General features: G+C 40.7%; 1 protein-coding gene across 5 annotated transcripts in view; it reads left to right on the top strand.

Moving 5' to 3' along the window:
• The window catches only part of LOC142404407 (disks large homolog 1-like), a 63,230-nt gene that overhangs the window by 28,329 nt on the left and 13,848 nt on the right, over positions 1–21,053 (top strand). The window contains exons 3-4 of one of the 5 annotated variants that reach the window (XR_012773849.1): positions 19,040–19,207; positions 19,425–19,554. The exons of the other annotated variants lie outside the window; for them this stretch is intronic. The gene's annotated coding sequence lies outside the window, so the exon portion shown is untranslated. The remainder of the gene's footprint in view (positions 1–19,039; positions 19,208–19,424; positions 19,555–21,053) is intronic. 5 annotated transcript variants of the gene reach the window in all.

Here is a 21,053-nt window from a genome sequence, read left to right as displayed (position 1 = left end):
CAGCAAGGCTGTCCCAATGTCTCATTTTGGGCACTTAAAACATGAGGATCGTCTGTTGGGTGATCATTTTGGAAAAATACAGCATATGTGACTTCCCGACCATCACTGAGACTCTCTGTAGGAGTCAGAGGTAGGATCTAATTCCCAGGGTGGCATTTAATGCTCTTAAGCTAAAGAACCTTCAAGAAATCTTCTTATCGCTCTCAGCCTTTCAGCTCCTGAGATAAATGGTGCAAAGGTTGCTCAGACAGCTTCCCCAGAGCAGGCCCATTCAGTATTCTGAATAACGTGTCAGAGCGGAGACAAAAATGGTATGTGACGATATACTGAAATTGTGGCACTTTCTAACTTTGGGAGTTCCCTTTCCAACCTTATCAGTCTTCTGAAGTTAATTTTACATGGCGATTTTGTAGACTTTAAGGATAGTAAAAAGAGCTTCTCATCGCAAATTCCGTTGTGTGATGATATTGATAACACACGTGTTTTAAAGCGAGGTCAAAACTGTCGGACAGTTCACACCAGCCTTCACTGCTTGAGCTAATGGAGATGCCGACACTACCCAAGGTACTGTTTCCTTTCTCTTAGATCTGATTTTTGTCCCAATGTCCCAATAGTTAGATGGTTTAGATGAATTAGGTAGTTTTCTTCTGCAAAATAAGTGTTTTGAAGGCGTATTTCTTGGAGGTACTGGGATTGGGATCACCATCATTTTCGGTGTGCTACTGGTAATGGAAATGGCAGAGCAGATGGTGTCGGAGCGGCTTTGCTTGAGGACTCGCTTCCAGATCCCGGCTCTGCCACCGCCTTGCTGCGTGCCCTGGGCTGGTCCTCTGCCTCCACCGCAGATAGGTGGGGATGTGGCCCAAGAGTGCCCTTGTTGCCTTCTCCCATCAAAATTCTGGTTATGTATATTTATTTACATACAAATTACATATATTCACAATATTATGTGTGTGTATATATATACATGCACATATATACACACATACATGATATAATTGCCTATTTTTACATATATATATATATATATTTGTATATACAAATGCTCATTTTCATCAGGGAATTTGTTAGGAGATTCACTGTCTTCCCAGAATCCAAGTACCTGCAGGTAGTAGGAGGAATTGTGCAGGAGTATCTTTCAAAACAGATAGTAATTAGATAGCAGGAGAAATCCAGAAATCCAACCTAGTTACAGTGAGACAGAGGGATAGACACAGAGTTGCACTGTGTACTGGGTATTTTCTCCCAAGTCTTGCTTTTTCTTGAATTATTTTTAATCTCTGATGTTGAACTGCAATACAGAACTGTAACTTTCTTCTTCTTCTTCTTTAACCTCTAAAACCAAAAGACTGCTCTGTTTTTATTCTCGTCATCATTTCATACCCAGCCTGCCTTCTGAGGATTTACCAGTGAGTTTTGGTGTGGTAGACTGTACTGCTGATGTTTGTTTAGTTGTTTTTTCCTTATAAGCAATTCATTTATGTTTTAAGTTTTGTAAATACGATTTGGAACGAAATAAATACACTTGGAAAAAAGTAACTTTGATCTCTCTAAAGTTGAAGTAGTCAAACCCTTTCTCTAAATAAAGTTTAGAGTGACATCTTGTGGTAACATTGATTTCAAATATACATATCTGTTGTTAGTACTTTGTTTTGTCCCCAGTAAGTGTAGTGTTTTCTGTTTCAAAATGTTAGGGATTGCTTAGCAGAAGTGTATGATGACTTCTGAGTATCACTAGGGCTTTTGTGAGATCAGAGAAAACATCGCTATGTGATGTAAGGGTCCTGCAGGTATGCTTTATCTTTTACTGCATGAAGTTTATCCCGTGAATACCTTTGAGTTCCCAGTGTTTTGAACTCCAATTCAAGATGTTTTAATGCTCTTCCAGCCGTTGACTATCTTTTGGAATTGCTCAAAAAGTTTCAACTAGCCATGATGCCCAGGCAAGCAGGAGCGCAACATCTCTCAGCAACGTCTGTTTGTGCTAATTTATTAGCTGTCCAAAGATTTGCTTAGCTTTAGGTAAAGATAAATATGTCCAGGAAGCTAGCATGGAGGATTTGTCAATGTAGAAATGAGTAAGCCTGTTTAAGATCCGTATTGCAGTAGTGTGTATGCTTTCTACCTGTGGCTCAGCCTCCAAGGTACTAAGTGGTGTAAATACCCCAACTACAAACCTCATCCAAATGCCTAGCACGTGCTCAGACTACAGTTTTGTGCAGTATATCTAAACGAAATACAAACCTCTTCAATGCAAGGTGGGGATGTAGAATGGGTTTGTGCTCAGAAGCTTAAAGGATTAGGGAAAACATGTAAGATTTGCTTTCTCTTTTGGGAAGCTCTCTGCAGAAATGCAGGAGTAGTGGCTCTACGGAGAGTTATTGTCAGGTCAAGCAAAGTACTGCCTGGTACGGTCTCTCTCAAATCAGCCGTATGAAGGTCTGTTCCCGTTCCTCAACACTGAGGAGGAGAAAGATGCTAATATTCTGCCAGGTCAAGTTTTAACTATATAAAATGGTGATTAATGTTACCATAGTGCCCATCTGGCAGGTTGAATACCTGGCTGCAAAATTAACTGTTCAGTAAAAAACACTTGACCTTTCTAAGAAATAAATTCTTTTTAGGGGAACGGATTCATTAATCCATGTCAAATGGAAAGTCGCTTTACCACTGCTCCATGGCGCGTCACTCATAACGTGTGGTCCCAGGTCTGCTGTCAGGTGTTGTGACTATGGGAGACCTGATTCAGGAAAGGATTCTGGGTTTGTGTAATTCAGGTTTTTGTTGGAGGTATTGTGGTCATGTGAGAGTGCCAGCGCTGGACAAATGATTCATATGATGTGCTGGCAATGTTAAGGATTTTTAGCTTTGCGGTAAAGCACAGAAGGAACATAAGACCCAAGAAGCCCAACTCAGTGATCCTAAAAGGCCCATCTGGTGACCTCCTTTATTAATTTGATGGAAAAATAAAGACGTGATGTTTTCAATTAAGATGGATGTTTGGCTCGCCTGCCAGAATTGTTTCTGGTTAATAACTAAGTACATGTTAAGCTGTTAATATAATCCTAATATTGAAACTGGAAGCGCTGATGTAGATTTGGTGTAAAATTAAGCAAATAATTTGGATAGCCTATTGAAATGGGCTAGCTGGTTAAATTTCTCAAATATAGTTTAGGAAAAGCCTGTAAAAATTGTATTTGAAGTACACAAAGTGTGTTTAAATGACATATTTACAGGGATAACTCTGGAGATTTCCTTGGCAAAACGTGTCCACCCATTCCAACAGAGACTACTGAAATAGTAAAGAAATTTGTAGATACAGTTAGGTACCAAACTAATGCTGGTCTTGTTTAAATGCCCTCTCTTTTCGTCACAACAAGAAACGACTGGTGATGATGTTTCACAGTAAAGCTGTCTGCTCTTTCTATTTGGTTTCTGCTGCACAGACAGCTACATCCCTGTTGCAGTTTTTGAACGGCTGCTTGGCGAATTTTGTCCTGTTATGAATCTGAATCTTCTCTAATAGTTTTAATCTGCCCAAGCAAGAACTTAGTCTTCATGCTGAGACAGCTAGATAGTAAGTAGATGATGCACTGTGAGACTGTAAAGAGGTTTCTCCATCATGCAGGACATGGGGCTGAGATGACATTGTACAAAGCACAGTTTTCCCCAAAACCGTGACTTCCAGGCGGTGAATTCTCTGCACTGGCAGGAGATGGACCCTGCCACGTACAACCCAGTGATGCAACCACCAAGAGAAATGGGGCAGAAACCCTGAGCCAGCCCATGACCATTGCTCCTGAGTATCGTACTCCTTACTGGGTGGGATGTGTTGAAAATAAGGTCTCATCAGTTAGACAGTGTTTGGGTGGGAGGAATAGCTGTTTGAGGGCTTAATTATTGAATGCTCTGAACTCCAACCAGTTTCATACCCTCTTTCAGCAGTATAAAGCCAAAATCTTACTGTGCTGTGATCACTTAAGTCCCCTGGCTCATTTTGTCAGAATAAAACCAAGATTCTACCAATTCTGGCCCAGATTTTGTGCCAGTGTTCCCCTCTCGGCAGCTCAGAGGTGACAGGCTGCCTGCAAGATCCTCCAGTATTATTAATAGCCACAGAAAATTTAAATTTAAAACAGAGGTGGCTGAAGAAGAACAAAATCACCCACAGAGTTTGGGGGCCGTTGCTTTAAGTAATTGCTTTCTACGCATATAAATCCCTCTGGGGTTTCTTTTGGATTAAGTATTCCTTACTTCTTCTCTAAAACTCTTGTTTAATATTCATGTGTGTTGTTAAACAGCTGCTGCATCCTGCTCAAGAGCGGAAAGGGGGAATGCATTTCAGTAGCAAACGAAGTGAGACTTAAATATATCCCTTGCCTACTTCAAAGCAGCAGTATGGGAGTTAATTAATATTTATCAAATGCACTAAAGTCCTTGGATGAGAGGCACTATGGTTGTGCAAAGCACTGTTTGTTTATTTAGAGCTCTTTTACCTGGCCATTTTGACCATTTGCTAAAGGCACTTGAGAGCGATCACACAAAACTTGCTATAATGCTGACTTGATTTCTCTTCCCATCTTTGAATGGGAACAGAATCAGGACAGACTTTCTAGAAGTATAATAATTGCAGAAATGTAGGTGCTCTACTTAACCTGAGAAAAACGCTCTTCACTTAATTAGTTGCATGCATACCATTTTGCAATAGATGGTAATATAAAAAGGTTGTATTAACACAATGCAATATAGAGAGACCTGGTTAGATTTTATTACATTTTCTGCTTGGTAATTTATTATGATTAGAAAGCCTAATTCTTTTGCTTATCTTGTAATTATAGCAAGGTGCTTATAAGCAGGAGCTCCAGCTGCTTTTCTGTATAGAGTCTCATTAGATGAGGAATTAGAAAGCCCTTTTAGACTGTTAATTTTTGCTCATAACACAGGGTGTATAAAGCATTCTAAAATGGATGTGTTATGTGAGGTCAACACTATTTTCGTGAGTTGATACCCGAGTTTGCAACAAGGACAACCAATCTGAGAGATTTAGGTGATCTTCAGAGGAGTGCCTCTTTATTTTGAAGACCACACCTTCACAGCCCTCCTCTGGAATAGGGAGATAACAAGTAGTCCCCATTTCATCCAAAAGAACTTTTAGGTGTCTGTGTGAACAGTGCTCCCTGTCGTGGTTTAGCCCCAGCCGGCAACTAAGCACCACGCAGCCGCTCGCTCACTCCCCCTCGGTGGGATGGGGGAGAGAATCGGAAGAGCAAAAGTAAGAAAACTTGAGGGTTGAGATAAAGACAGTTTAATAGGTAAAGCAAAAGCTGCGCACGCAAGCAAAGCAAAACAAGGAATTCATTCACTCCTTCCCATGGGCAGGCAGGTGTTCAGCCATCTCCAGGAAAGCAGGGCTCCATCACGTGTAACGGTGACTTGGGAAGACAAACGCCATCACTCCAAACCTCCCCCCTTCCTTCTTCTTCCCCAGCTTTATATAATGAGCGTGACGCCATATGGTGTGGAATAGCCCTTTGGTCAGTTTGGATCAACTATCCTGGCTGTGTCCCCTCCCAGCTGCTTCTGCACCTGGCAGAGCACGGGAAGCTGAAAAGTCCTTGACTAGTGCAGCAACAACTAAAACATCTCTGTATTATCAACACTGTCTTCAGCACAAATCCAAAACATAGCCCCATACCAGCCACTATAAAGAAAATTAACTCTATCTCAGCTGAAACCAGGACACTCCCTAACCCTGCATCTGGCTACAGTTCAGTGTCTCCATTTGACACCTAAGCAGCATCCCAGTACGTGTGTCTGGTGGGAATGAGACATCTAATGTCCATGTCTAAATAACACAGAAGCCCCCCGAGGAGTCCCGTCCTTGTGGCGTGGTGCCCAGCTGACCATGGCTCTGCTGGGACTTTGTTTACAGATTGCAAAACCCAGCTGATCTGAACAAAGGCTTTAGTGACTGACCCAAGACCTCGTAGGACGCTTGTGAGTGAACACAGAGCTTAACTGAGGAATCCAAAGCTTACATCATACCATGAGATCATCCAGATTTAGGCTGTCAGGCTCAAGGTATAATGGAAAGCATTGTCTGACTTCATTCTCTTGGGAGAGAATTTAGCCCCAGTCAAGGCCCTGTTCTTGTTCAGTTTTGTTATCTTCGTTGCAGAAGATGGGATATGATATACACCTAGAGCAAGAGTGGGTCAGGAACTGGTAGGCAGTAATTAGAAATTGGAACATATGAAAACAGGAGGGGACAATGAGCTATTATTATTGATGTACAAATTATTAATAAATATGTGGCTCTGTATTTTCGCATTGTTCATGATAAATTGTTATTTTTACAAATCTGTTAATTACTGGAAATTATTTGTCTTACAGTTTGGGCAAATGTATGTCTATCTGTGGATGGAGCTGCCATCTATGAGACTTTTTACTACCAGTCTTGCTTTGGGTGGTACTTGCTCATAACATGAAATCTGAGTGATTATGATTGAATAAACCAGCTTCATGGACTCTAATGGAATAAGGATCAATATTTTAATGGGAATACAAAATTAAACCCAGATATTTTATTCATATTCTACTAAACTTGCTAGTATCCCAACCACCTGGGAGTGAAGGTCCACTGATTTTGTCTAGTTGTCGGTCTTCTGTGAGCTGAGCTAGGAGCAGAGGTCAGCCTAGACGACTGTAACCTGCAGTTGTGCATTACCCACAGGCCACAAGAAACTGCAGCGTGAGATTCAGTCCACATAATTTCCACTGTAACTGGGTTGGCCTTTGGAATGAGGGTTATACCCCTAAATATAAGGGTGTAACTCTCTGTAGGCAATGGCAAGAGGTGGTGCCTTTGAAAGCAGGAGATCCTGTTTGCCTGAGCTGAGATGACCTGGTTAGATTGGCTGAATTGTGTACTAAGAATTCAGGCAAAGCAGAACAATAACAACAGCAAACATACAAGAACAGTGAAAACAACTACTGCTTTAAAACATACTTGAAAAAATCTGTTTCTGGGTGGAGCTGGAATTGTTTCTGAAATATCCTTACTTTTCTGAACAGGCACTCCTGAAAGAGAGGGAACCATCTTTAGCTGGGAGGTTATACCTAGTTGTGCAATGGATTTTTTGCACCAGTTTCAATATTCTTTACTTAAAGAGTCTGAGCTGGAGACATATTAAGCACCAAGCCAAGAAAACTCTGTTCCGTGTGTGGTGCAAAGGTCTCTCAAAAGCTTTGTTGGTGACTCCTGGGGATTAAGTGAGGTGTCTTGGTGACAACATAAGAATCCCAGTTGATACTCCACAGGAATTAAAATATATGCATCTTTCATTGACTGCTTGTCTGGGAATATTACAATTGTTAGAGTAACCTAAAAACAGGACTGTAAATATTGGATAAGAACATCCAGTACTTTAATGAGATAAAGTCACTGCCAGGGCTCTGGGGAAGGTAAGGGACAAGCACTATTTGTTTAGCTTTGCTAAGTGTTTTGTTTATCAGGTAAGACTTCTTGGCTTGGGACTTACTGCCAAGCACCAGTTTCCCTTTGGAGTGCCTTTCTATTATCTCTTCTGTCACTCGTGACCTTTTCTTTCAAGATCATTTCTTCCTTTTAAAATTTCAGTTGAAGGAGAAAATCAATAGAACCAGTTAGTAAATTTAAAAAAGAGATTGTGAATTAAGTACCTTCTTCACTACATTTTCACCTTTGGCCTCTGCAGTTGAGATGGAAGGGTGAGATTTGTGCCTTTTGGGGGGAATCACTTCTTCTTTGACATATTGCTCCTCAGCCCCAGGATGTCAACTGTCTCCCAAAGTACCAGAGTGCTGTGGGGTTTCCTTCAGCATTTGTCTACAGAATTTGGGCTTTCCTGGTGTAGCATTAGGATATATTGTGAAGGTCCCTGTAAGAAGGCCATGCAGCCGGAGAGCTGCTGGGTTTCTCTCTTTGTACCTGGTTTTCTTGCGGGTTGGCTTTACTTTCACTAAAGAGAGGTCTAAGAAATGAACTCCAATGGCCTTTTGTCAAACACCAGATTTGTATTTGTGCTTGTAGCTTTGTATATTGGTCTTCAGGTGGTGAGGAGATGGATCTCTGGAGAAATAGGGGTGGGGTTGTGAGGCATGGTACAGTAATAGTGCTGTAATGATGTTATGCCAGGTATATTTTGCATTTAAATGGAGAGCTGGCATTAAATCAAGACAACCCTAAGGTAGTGGAGGACATCTGCGTAAACAAAAGGACCACTCCTGAACTTTTGCTAAGCAGTGTGGGTGGTAAGTAAAGGCTTAGAGATGAAGACACAGGAATGCTAGGACATGTATACTCAATTCTCGATGGGATAAACACATTTTCAAAGTGGATTACAAATTTGAATAGACTTATAAATAACTTGTAAAAGATTTCTGTCATATGGTTACACCAGGTTTGTGAGAGAACCTGTGCTGGCAAAGTGCTCTCATCCAGCACCGCTTTTAAGGATAAATACGAGAACCGTGAGATTTTTCAGTCAGAATTCATATTCTGCAAGCTTTGCACTCAAATAAATTTGATGTGAAAGTTTCTGGAAGAACCTTCCTTTGAAACAGGACTTGTATCATCGTGGAAGTCAAACACATGCTAAGCCCTGCCAAAGGATAGGAGATACAGATGTTCCTGCATAAAAATCTTCTCTTCACAATTCTCAAACACATTTTTTAGGATTATCATTCATTCAAATTGTCAACTTCCTCCAGCTTCTTCAGTGCCAGTCCTCATCATCTGTTTGAAAAACAGTAGTAAGAAAATAGTCATGGTGAAAAGGAAAATGTTATAGCTTGAGGTAGTTGCTCTGCCAGACCTCTTCTTTTTGCTGCAAAAAAGCCTCAGAGAATATAACAATTCCTCTTCATTGCCTTCTCTGAAAATCACTGGACATGAGAGACATGGTAGTCATCTATCTCAGGCCCATTGCTCATCACATATTGCTATGTACTAGAACCATGTCACAAACTGCAATGCTTTTTCCCAAACCAGAATCTATCTGACAAGTGTTGGGCAAGGAACAAGGTTTTGGGGAGGCCTTCCCTGAACAATAGATTTACAATAATTCTTGGCTAAAACACAGCGTTTTGCTTTGAAGTACAGTTTCCATAGTGCAGCGGAAAGACTTCAGGAATTTGCTGTACATAGGTTATATCCTTAAAGGCTCTCAATGGCACCGTGAGTGAATTTGAAACCTTTGGCGGGTGACTGCACAGCTGAGGGTGACGGGGAATCTCTGCTCCTTCTGAACCGGATAATGTTCTCATAAAACAGCATCCAGTAAAGTGGTGCAGATCTCATGTGCAAGCAATATACACAAGTGCTGGGGCTGAACAGATGGCTCACCGATGCAGAAGAAGCTGCAGTCAGCAAATTCTCAGTAGTTCGCTTCAAGTATGGTTGCATGACAAAGTCACTGCAAGGCAAGCAGGACTATGGATTTCTAGCAAGTTAACTAACTACCATGTGCACACTCTCGCTGTCCAATAAACTACTCTCTGAGAACATACTGACAGCTGAAATATATTTGGAAATGCCTTTATTAGTGAATTAACCTGCGAACAGGCAAGTTTCCACGCAGGGGGACTCAATCATCTATACTATAAAATTGCTTGAATGGTTTCTTACAAGGTTTTGGCCCATCCAACCAGCATTCTCCCAAACAATTCACAGCCCAGGGATCATCCCCATAGATTGGTGCATGTAGCTGATTAGTTCTGGAGACTGAGAGTTTTAAAGTATGAATCCAAGCTGCATGCTAGAAGATGGTCCCAAGCATGTGTCATTTACATGGCACAGCTTGTGTATTGAGGGTATTGGGAGCGATCTCACGAGCATTGTCAGAATATACCTTCAGACACTTCTTCAGATGTTGCAGATTGTCCCCATTGATTTAATTCAAGTGTATCATCTTTCGTCTACCCTAAATAATATGCCTGCCAGCAGTCACCCAAAACCGTGTTCTTGTGGCTAAATTTGATTTTAGTGGATCCAGGTAGATCCACTGGCCTGTTAGCCTCTAGGGACAAATGTCATGTTGTCTGTGAAGAACCCTGGTTAACTGCTAGTCAATGCATACAAAATAAGGCTCGTATATTCTCAACCACTACATGAAAATGAAAATCCTTGGAAAGATGTTATTCATCTTTGAAAAGGAATGATGGCTCATAGTCTAAGTAGAGCAAAGCCTTGACGCAGCCCAGAAGGCCAACTGTATCCTGGGCTGCATCAAAAACAGTGTGGCCAGCAGGTCAAGGGAGGTGACTCTGCCCCTCTACTGCGCTCTGATGAGACCCCCCCTGCAGTACTGCGTCCAGCTCTGGAGACCTCAGCACAAGGAGGACATGGAGCTGTTGGAGCGGGTCCGGAGGAGGGCCACAAAAATGATCTGAGGGCTGGAGCACCTCTCCTATGAGGAAAGGCTGAGAGGGTTGGGGTTGTTCAGCCTGGAGAAGAGAAGGCTGTGGGGAGACCTTATTGCAGCCTTTCAGCACTTAAAGGGGGCTTATAAGAAAGATGGGGACAGACTTTCTAGTAGTGCCTGTAGCGATAGGACAAGGGGTAATGGTTTTAAAGTAAAAGAGGGGAAATTCAGACTAGATATAAAGAAGAAATTTATTGCAATGAGGGCGGTGAAACACTGGCCCAGGTTGCCCAGAGAGGTGGTAGATGCCCCATCTCTGGAAACATTCAAGGTCAGGTTGGACGGGGCTCTGAGCAACCTGATCTCGTTGAAGATATCCATGCTCATTGCAGGGGAGTTGGAGTAGATGACCTTTAAAGGTGTCTTCCAACCCAAACCATTCCATGATTCTGTGATGTGAATATTGGCCATATTCACCATGAGGAAGCTCTCTGGATTGCTCTGGTTTCATTCTCTGAGCTTGTGCAAAGCTCTCCTTCACTGTCAATCCAGCGGGTGAATAATTTTGACAGCCACTGTTCTTTTCTGATCAAAAGATGTAGTGAATAGCATATCTGTAGAAATGGAACCTCATCCTCACTAAAGCTCCTTCTACACCACCTTTTCAATACTGTAAAAATCTTCATTTGACCTAACAATCAAATCTTTTCTGTCTGCATTATCTCCAGTTCATTGATCCAAAAAACATCAACTATTTCTATTAAAAACAAATACTTTCAATAGGGATTTTCTAGGTACCATGCAAAAGTTCAGCATTTAAATATGCAGCATTTTACAGATAATTTTAGCATTCCATAACATTTTGATGATCTTTCCTCTGCTTATTTGCTGTGCTGAGAGCAAACATGAAAACTGGCTTTTTCATAGCATCTGCGCCACTAGACAACTTGAATTATTTTGAGGAAGTAAAATCTTCCTGTCCCAAACGGCAGTAAAAGTCCACTTTGTCACAGCAATATCACAATGATGAATGTTCAAGGGCAAAGCTTTGATTAATGACAGCTGCAGTTTGGATTTCACTGATGGTGATTTTGTACCTCCTTCCAGACAGCTGCACACTTACTGCAAGTATCTAACTAGACATATTTATTATGCCAGTTTGGTTAAATAGTCGTATAAATTAAGCACATGGATACTTGTATAATTTGCATATGCAGCATGTGACTGTATTATGTGAAGTAGGCTTCTAAGAGAAGAATGTCCATAATTCCGCTGAAATATTCCTATTTTGTTAAATTAAGGAGGTCCCTGATTAGGTTCCATAGAAGGGAAATCCCAGTCTGCAAAGGGTCCTGGGGGTGCAGGAATGCAGTTTTCCTCTATTCAAGAGCACAGAATATCATTAATACATTTAAAGTTGTCCAGTATTTTCATGTGCCTTTCCTAAATGCTGGGTTTAGCAAAAAAATTAGCAAATTTTGGGTGAGCACGGCAAACCATAAAGAAAGTATACTGCCTTTACGTAAGCTTTTTGCTATTAAATGTCCTCTTTTTTATAAATGTGAAGGAGTAGTCAGCATTTGTGCTGCTGAAGTTGTTGTGCAGGCTTGCAACTGTGAGTGTTAAATAGGATGCTGTGGCAGCTGGGTAGGAGTAAAGCTGCAATGAGACTCCTAAATGACTGGTTTCACCTGTAACCGTTACTGTAATGTAATTAAGCTGGTGGTTGTGCAGTGATTGTTGGGAACTTGTATTTTGCATAGGAGCAAAGCTGTAGAGAAACCACCAATACAATCCATAACCCAAATTCTGGGTATTTTATTGTACAACAGTTATAACAACTGTAAGCTGGATGACATGATTTTAAATTTGTCTTTCTCCACTTCATGCCCAGGCATCTCCTGCAAAATACAAGCTCCCGTCTCCGTTTCTATTACTCTCCTCTACCCATCTCTTTAAATATTAGCATTTTAAAGCTATCCATATGTACAATGTCTGCTGTTTTATACATATCACGGAAAGTAATATAATAAGGTTGGTTACACACCTCGGCAGATACCAAACAGGCTCCAGGTCTTTGCTGTGCTCCATCCCCTGACCTTGCCTCTGTCTGAGCAAGGATTCCATCCGTGCTTGCATGACCATGCTTGCCCCCTCCTTGCCCCAGGTGCTTCCCCCACCACATACTGTTACCTGCAATGTAAATCCCGCTATACCTTGAGGAAACAGGGCGAGAGTCTAACCCCACAAAAGGAGCCTCCCCTTAAATTTTTTGTGATCATATTCAGTAGTGTTGCAATGTTGAGAGAGATCAAGGGAGCAATTTATGGCTTCGGAAATAATTTCTCATGTGAGTTATCACTGACAGGTAGGGCTCAAAGAGCACGTGGCTCAAACACTCATTTTTTTGTTTAGGGACTGCAGTCATGGGGATAATAAAATGCTACCAGGTAGTGCTAGAGTCTTACACACCACCGCAGCGAACAAGAAGTTTTTGAGCTAGACAAAATGCCCTGCTCCCCCGTCATCACCAGATCCAGATAAATCACTGTCACTTCTCCCTTTTTCCTTCATGTACTATTAAGTGCATTCTTTTCACAAGCTAATAACTCAAAGTGTGTGGTAGTGTCTGAAATGAAAGTCTGTTAAGAAATATTTTCTTTCCTATTGTTTATTGTTCTTTCTGTATGTACAATACATGACGCTCCTTGGGACAAGTAATTATTGCACGTGATGCAGTTTTTGGGGGCGGTTGCTCTCGAGGGGAAGATTTATAGCATTGAATAGCATGAATTTCTTTTTTCTTGCTTGACAAGGTATGGGAACAGCGAGTAAGACTTGTCACCAGGTGGCACCATTAACCTAAGATGTTTCAGCTAGGTGAATGCAATGAAGTTTATGTTCAAAAGGAATTTAGTAGAAAGATTGCTCTTTTCACCTTTCTTCAGAGTCTAAGTAAATAGCACAGAGAACAGGCTAAATTCTTCTTCTGTTCCCTGGCACATTTAAAATTATTTCAGGCATTTGCAGTGTTATAATCTGGTGAAGAATTTTTCCATACTTTGTGTGTGGTAAGTAAAATGCGTGCCTATATTACTCCATAAAACACCTTCCTGCTTATGTATTTTACAATATACTGCATATCTGGTGCGTCAAAAAGCTAAATTTTCCCTAGTGAAATCCCAGAACAGGACCAGGGAATTCTCATATGGAAATGTTTGTGTTTAAATATTGTTTGAACTTTTTTAGACTATATTCTATGAACCCAAACAGGAAAAAAAAAATCGATTTTCCTTTGCTTCCTAGTGAGTAGCACCATCTCCACGGTGCAGAGCAGGTGATGAGTCCCATCGCTGCTTGCTATTCAGAAGCGGTGGTGGGGGCCCCCGTCCCTGCCGGAACCGCTGCAGCCTGGATCTGCTTGTGCTGCTTCTCGGCACTCGCAGGATAGTGTGGCTGTCCTCTGAAGCAAAGAACAAAACTTTTCCCATAGCAGACATTTAAATAGCTTGAGTCAAAAAATAAGAGTTTCTTTTGATAGGGTCAGATTCCTTTCTAAATGGCTTTTGGCGAAGTTTATCAGCTTGATCCGAAGGTGGTAAACATTATTGTGATTTTCTTTTTTTTCTAAACAATGATATTAACCTCATGATAGGAGACTAGGGTGACTCTTGGGAAACAGCAAATTCTTGTTCTTTTGATCAGGTAGTAATGAAACACAAACCATAATCTAATTATTTCTGTATATGCTGGAATATTTAAAGTGAGCAGTGTTTTAGCTAGCAACCTTTGGGATTCTTAAAAGCATGGTTGTAGGGTGCAGCTTGTAGTTCCTACTTAGCTCATAAAAGTAAGCAGGAAAACAGAGATTTATGCTTAAAAAGATTCTTTCATTAACTTTGTATTAGAGTGAAACCATGAAATGGATATTGTTCATGTGAACTGTGACTCGTAAGGTCCCATTAAAACAATAGGTTGATTATACGAGAACATATGCTCTGGTTTCAGTGATTTCTGGGGCATTACTAGGTAGGATTGTATTGTACTAAATTGCAAGTCATGCTGTAATTTAAGTCATACATATTTTATGCGTTTTCTTGCCTTTGCTTGCTTCTCTGGTCAGCTGTGAAAGTCAATGATTATGCAGTCTTTGCAGCAGCGTCCAGTCCTTGTGTGCATGAACAGAGGCAGTGGAGTCTCCGTCCTTGGAGATATTAAAAACCTGACTGGACGTGGCTCTGGGGAACTTGATCTGGTTAACTCTGCTTGAGCAGGGAGGTTGGAGTCGGTGGTCTCCGGAGGTGCCTTCCAGCCTCAACCACTCCCTGATTCTGTGTCTATCAGAAGAAAGGTCTTGGCAAACAGAACTTCTGAATTTCTCTAATTAAGCTGTGAAATGCCCCGTGTGGAAACTGCAGAATTGTTCTCAGGTAGACTCCTTGCTCATATAGATAAGGGCAATATTCAGAGCATTTGGAAAGAACAATTCTCTTGAGATTTGCATTACCATGCAGTTTTTTACTGATGTTTGCCCATTACAACACAATAGATAATGTAAATGCCTATTTATCTTCATTCCCTAACAAAGCAGAAAATGTGCCTGGTTACATAGTGAATAGAAAGCAGGAAGCTTCAGTGATACAATATCTTAAAGAAAGAAATGTCATTAAGCATCTTGCAAAATATTGTCAGTTATAAAAGGTCCTGTATGTACATACATACCGTTCCAAGTTTCAGTGAGCTGACTCAGTGGACATTTTAAGTAGCAGCAATAATAGTGTTATTACAATGATGGTCTCGGGAAGAAAGTGAGGAAGGGTTTGTAGAGAGAATAAGGTCAGGCAAGTAGGTTTTTTTGGACTGAAGAGTGGTTTGCCTGGAAGAGTGCCTCTTTAATTCTGATTATATTGGTTTATGTAATAAAGGCGATCCGAAACAGTGACAATGCATCCGTGGTCCAAAAAAAAAATTATATTTTTTCACTGTTTGAAGGATCCAAATGGTGTATCAGGTAACAGGAATATCACTCCTGAGTCATGATATTGTACTTGTCCATGTTTTTCCAGTTTCTCTCACTTATAAATGGAGACATGGGCATGGTGGCAAAAGGGAAATGAATCTGATGTGTAGATAAAACTCTTTATCTAGGATGCTGCCTTCAGTAGAATCTTCGGCACTGTAAGACCTAAATTCCATAATAACAGAAATCCTAAACATAAATCCTGAATTCCTTGGTTGTCATAAAACACTCATAATACTTCAACCTATTTCTTTTCACTATTTTCCTGGGTTTTTAAAATTTTTATATTTCCTCTTTATTTATTTCTCCATGTTTTTTCACATGTCTCTGTGTGCTTTTTTGCTTTAATTTGGTTTGCCCTTTTTTTTTTTTTTTTTTTTTTTAATTTCCTGTGGTCAGTAGCAGGTCATTGATTTTGTACAGGGGCATTGTCTGTATTTCCAGCAAGTACCGCAAGGACCTGAATATTGTCTTGGGCGTGATGCTGCAGGCAGCTGCCTGTGCTTATAACTGATTCTGATCCTGACAGCTTTAAATTATTGCAGTTTGCTTGCCTACAAGCCTTCAGTGAAACTGAAATTCTTGCACAAGCCCTGGTATGTCAGGAAAACTGTGGGCAAAGGATATGAGGAAAGCAATTTATCCATCACCGACAGTCTAGCAGTGCGTGACAATCTTTCAGTGGTTGGTCAGTGGTGAACTGTGGCAGTGGCAGTTTCATTAGGCATAATTTCAGGTCAAAGTGTCTATATGACCTGTAGACCTCCTATATGCTTTCCACAAGTATACCTGCACATGTATAGACAACCCATGAATGGTTTATATCTCGTCTTCTGTTAGGAGTTTGCATATAGGTTATTATTCGTATGTTACTCATCTGAAAAGTAGCAGAACTGACAGGTGATTGCTTTAACTGAAATGGAGTAGATCAGATTTAAACTAACCATAAATTTAAATAGGAGGTTTTCAGGAATCCTGATCTGGATGAAATTTTGCGTGAGTGATTTTTTTTTTCTTGTTTTTTTTTTCTTTTGAAAATAAATCTGAAATAACCAAACTTATTTATAAATGCCATTCATATTTGGCAAAGACTGCTGGCTGAAAAAAAATCATACAGTCATAGGATATCTCAAGTTGGAAGGGACCCATAAGGATCATTGAGTTCAACTCCCTGCTCCTCACAGGACTAAAATCATATAACTAAGAGCATCATCCAGACTCTCCTTGAACTCTGACAGGCTTGGTGCCATGAACACTAGAAGAAGGAAACATTCTGGTTCACATTGTCAGGTTTTCCCCCTCTCCCTGATGTGTCCTCCCAGAGTCGTTCCCACCCCAGACGTCAACGCCAGTGTGTCCATCCAACTTCGGGCATTAAATCCCCCAGCAGCCCTGCTTGGTGGGTATTTCAGTCCTGCTTCTGGCAAATCCCTTGGGAATTTATGTCTCCTTCTTCCCAAGAAGTGTCCCTGTGCTAACCAGGGAAGTTTTTTCTGTGCACTTTTATTTCATATTGTACACTAGAGAGCAGCATGTTAGAGGGATGTTTTAATGCTGAAGGAAAGCAGGCCCTGAAAAGATTTTGGTTTCTTTTCCAAATTCCTGTGGGAAAATGTAAAGGCATTTTATATATCACTGAACTAGGCAGTAGCTGACAAATAGTTTCCTGTTTGGGGGAATGGAGATATATGTACCCATTTGCTTTCAATACGTGTTACTGACGGAGCTACCAAGCGAATAGCACAGGTTTTCCATTCTGCCTACGTTCTGAAATTTGAATTTTCAATCATCTCCTTCACTTCAGGTTAATTAATCCAACTTAACTGAATTCAATCAACTGCTCTACACTTTCTCCAAGCAGGATAAAATGCAACAATGTCTGACTTATGCTTGTTTACAAGTTTTTTTATATAGGTGTAAATTGTAAAGTTGCATGTTTCTCTGCTTTGTTTTACCAGCTACACATCAGAGATATCCAAGAACTCTCTGGAAGAGCAAACTCCTTAAATTTTCTCCTTAAATAGGCTCTGTGACTCTAGAGCACTTGTATCATTGGCTTGCTCTGATTTTTAATCAATTAAGAGCCTAAATCAAATTTGAAAAGGATACTGATCACCAAAGCATTTTTCCATGGCTATAACTAAAGGACCTTACAGTATAATGTAAAGAAAGACAGTCCAGCAGAGGCAGGGTCTGAAGAAGATGCACAGAAAGGTGGGCTTAATGGTGTTTGGCCACATTTTCACAAAATCTGAATAAATTTAGGCTTATAAATATGCCAAAGAGCTGTATCTTCCTCATGGAAGTTAATAATTGTTTTTGAGTGTTGAGAAATGAACTCAGATACAGCTGTACACAACTATTTTCAGTGTGGTTACAGAGCGCTGGCTGTGCATTGAAATAAAAGGGACAGTGCTAGGTCAGTCTCTGTGCTGCTGGTGGTCCTGGTACCTCTGAAAACTGCGTCCTGGCCTCCTGCATGTGTTGGGCAACGCCTGGAGCTTGTTCTTCAGAAAACTCATCTGAATTTGATTCCTTCCTGTGCCAGCAGATAGCCTTTCAACGAAGAAAAATGTTCTGCCATCCTTAAACTATTAACTTGTGAGATGGAGTAGCCAACTCGGTGTGTTTGCGTAAGTCCGCTTCTTTACAGGCAGAGGCTGTTTGCTTACCTCCCAGTCAGGATGACTGCTTCTCATGTGGTCTCTACCCTATGCGTTTTGTTTTACTTGTAGCCCCGCTACAAATTAAAATTTCCATGAGTTTAGCTCTGAATCACTTGAATACACAAACCTTTCCAGGTGTAGTTCACAGGGAAGGTCAACACTATAACTGAAAATAAATTAGTTGGGCAGAGGTGCCTGTGTCTCTGTCTCTGCATGGGTGCAAGCATCGTGCCGGTGAGGGTGGCTGATGTGCTGCCTGGGTAGGAGCCAGAGGCAGGTAAGCACGTTCAATGGAACAAGTTCCTCTCCGTATTGGATTTGTTAGTGTAACCCTAACTATGATGCTGCGCTTGCCATCGAGGTAGCAAGTGGATAATTCTATAGAAACTTGGTAACAATGATCAGATCTGTACAGCTATGGATGCTTCCTGTGCATAGTGTTTGTTTGATTGCTTTTTTCCTCAGGCTTCTCTTCCCCCAGTACATCTGTACTCAAGACATTTTATTTGGTCAACACAGACTTATGAAATGAGAGGAGAAAATTTTTTCTATGTGGTTAGTTGGTTCTAACATTCAAACACGTCATATTCAAAGGAAATATGTCATTTAAGCATCTCCGTTTTTAAACAACCTGTCTTTAGCTGAAACACTGGTGATTCTTCATAAAGAAACCTAGAGGATGAACACGAATAAGCAGAACAGAAAAATCCTGGGAAATAAGAGGCAGTATTGCTCTTCCTTTCATTCCTGTTGTCTGCTTCTGGAAATTGGTTACATTAGGATTTCAGTAGGCCCGAAAGACAGGAGATCAGAAAGAAAATAAAATGCATCCAAAATTCACTCTTACATTAACGGAACAATACCCTGAAAGGGAAATCCTGCCAATAGTTGCATCTGTGCTTTTTGCAAGATAGTGATAAAAAAGCAAAAGAAATCTCTTCATTTTCAAGATAGCTTCACAAAGAAAGCAACCAGACATGGAACCATCTCCTACCCTTCACTGCCAGCGGCTGTTGCGTATGATGTCCTTGGATGCCCCAAAGATTAGGCAGTCTGATCCATCTGGCCCGTGTAACAGGGATCAAAGACATTTCTCCATCTACAAACTTAAGCTCAAGGTAAGTGCATCCTTTTACTAAGTTGCACAATATTTTCGTAATAAAAAGTGTTAGAGCCTTTTTTTTTTGTAATTACGCTAAAGCACAAAGTTGTCTGCCAGTTGTTATGAATTTGGTAAATGAAGGAAAGGCTGTAACACAGCTTAAGTAAGATATATTCATGAAGACTATGTATCATGAAGAGCAAGAGATGATATTCCTTTCTTTTCTTTTTCAGCTCTCTGCAAATGAAGAGGACAAATCGAAAGTTATAGTGTGAGAAAATTAATAGGGACATCTGGCTCTTGAGGGGGCAAAATTGTGGACCATTCCTCTCATGTGGCAATGCATTATGAGCAACAAAAAAGGTATCATTTAAAATTACTTCATGTTCTCAGTATGAACAGACAGAACACATGCCAGTGGGAACTTTACATCCAGTTTTTATTTTCATAAATCAGAACTCAGTTAAAAAAAACCCCAAAAGCAAAAAAACAGATTTAATTTATGTCTTGATGGTCTCAATATATTCACCAATCTGCAAGTTTCTTCTGCGGTATTTTTATTCATTTAATCAAATGATAGTCTTTGTATGGCAAGCACATTTTCCTTTCCTCTTGAGGTAAAAACACCTCTACTCCCAATTGCTAAATCTCGGTTACAGTTCATTTACAGCAGAAAGTCAGAAATTAGATGAAGTTTTAGCATCTCAGTGGTCATTTGGTCAGGACCAGATTGGGCAGAGAATAAGGTCACATTTTGACAGCTGGAAAGGCATCTGATTGTCAACTGCAACATGTGAAAGATCAACTCAAAGACCTGAAACCAAACAAGTATTTTTCACTTGATTGGTGTGAAATTTGTGTTCATGTTTTAGCTTGGTTCCACAGATATTAAATGAGAGTCTACATTTGTGGTGGCACATAGTCAAAATCGCTCTTGGCCAGCTGGATACCACATGCCTTTCTTGAAGTCAGAGGATTATTACACTGGATCATTAAACTTCTAATTTAACTCTCATCATACCTGAAGAAAGTACTTTCCTCTCTTGGTGCTGTGTCTTTTTTGTATTTTTCTTAATGCAAGCTTAATAACTACCAATCCTTATCTTCCCCTTAAGAAGAAACAGCTGCTTTTAATCTAATGGAAAACATGTATTCTTGAGAAATCAATAATTCTGTCATCCTAAACACATTGTCATCAACATTGAAGGTTAAGTTTGATCACATTTGGATTCTGAATTGCTGAAGGTATTCGGTATTCGGAAACCAAAATGGTTTCCCTAGAGATCGGAGATGGTGGAACAGTCTTCACTGGGCTTTTCTTGCTGACCTTTCACAAGATGTCTAGTCTTTATGGCCAGGAAACAGTGGGCCATGAGATGTCTGTGCTGGCATTTACCCACAGGCTGTTAGCAGGGTACAGCACCTGTTTCTTAAGTTCTTCTATATCCTTTCTGAAGTGTAAGGCTGCATTTGCTGGATGTATCTCCGTGTAGGCACGTGTCTTTGCTGGATGTATCTCCATGTAGGCACATTTATATCTTTGCTAGTTTCCCAGCTGAATTTCTGCTCAAACTGCATTCATAGAGGTGGGTATGAGACATGCACACTTTAGAGCACTCCTCATACTCTTCTTTACCTCTGGATGTAGTAGTCTGTCATTGTGAAGGGACTTCTTTACTCTTGGCAGAGGAATTAGCCTGCGCAAGAAAAGGGTCAAATTCTCGGTAATGAAGAAGATCCGTCTGCGTGCAGTGGGAAGAGTGACACAAAGATTTCAGGGGCTCATGCAGGCATTGCTAGAAAGTCATGGGAGCTTGGGAAGAGTCTGAAAATAGGATTGGGATGCATGGAGAAGGTTTGCG

This window comes from Mycteria americana, chromosome 1, assembly GCF_035582795.1.
Source record: "Mycteria americana isolate JAX WOST 10 ecotype Jacksonville Zoo and Gardens chromosome 1, USCA_MyAme_1.0, whole genome shotgun sequence".
NCBI lineage: Eukaryota > Metazoa > Chordata > Aves > Ciconiiformes > Ciconiidae > Mycteria > Mycteria americana.
The sequence above is the reverse complement of the archived record's forward strand: the minus strand, read 5'-3'. Positions and strand labels throughout refer to the sequence as shown.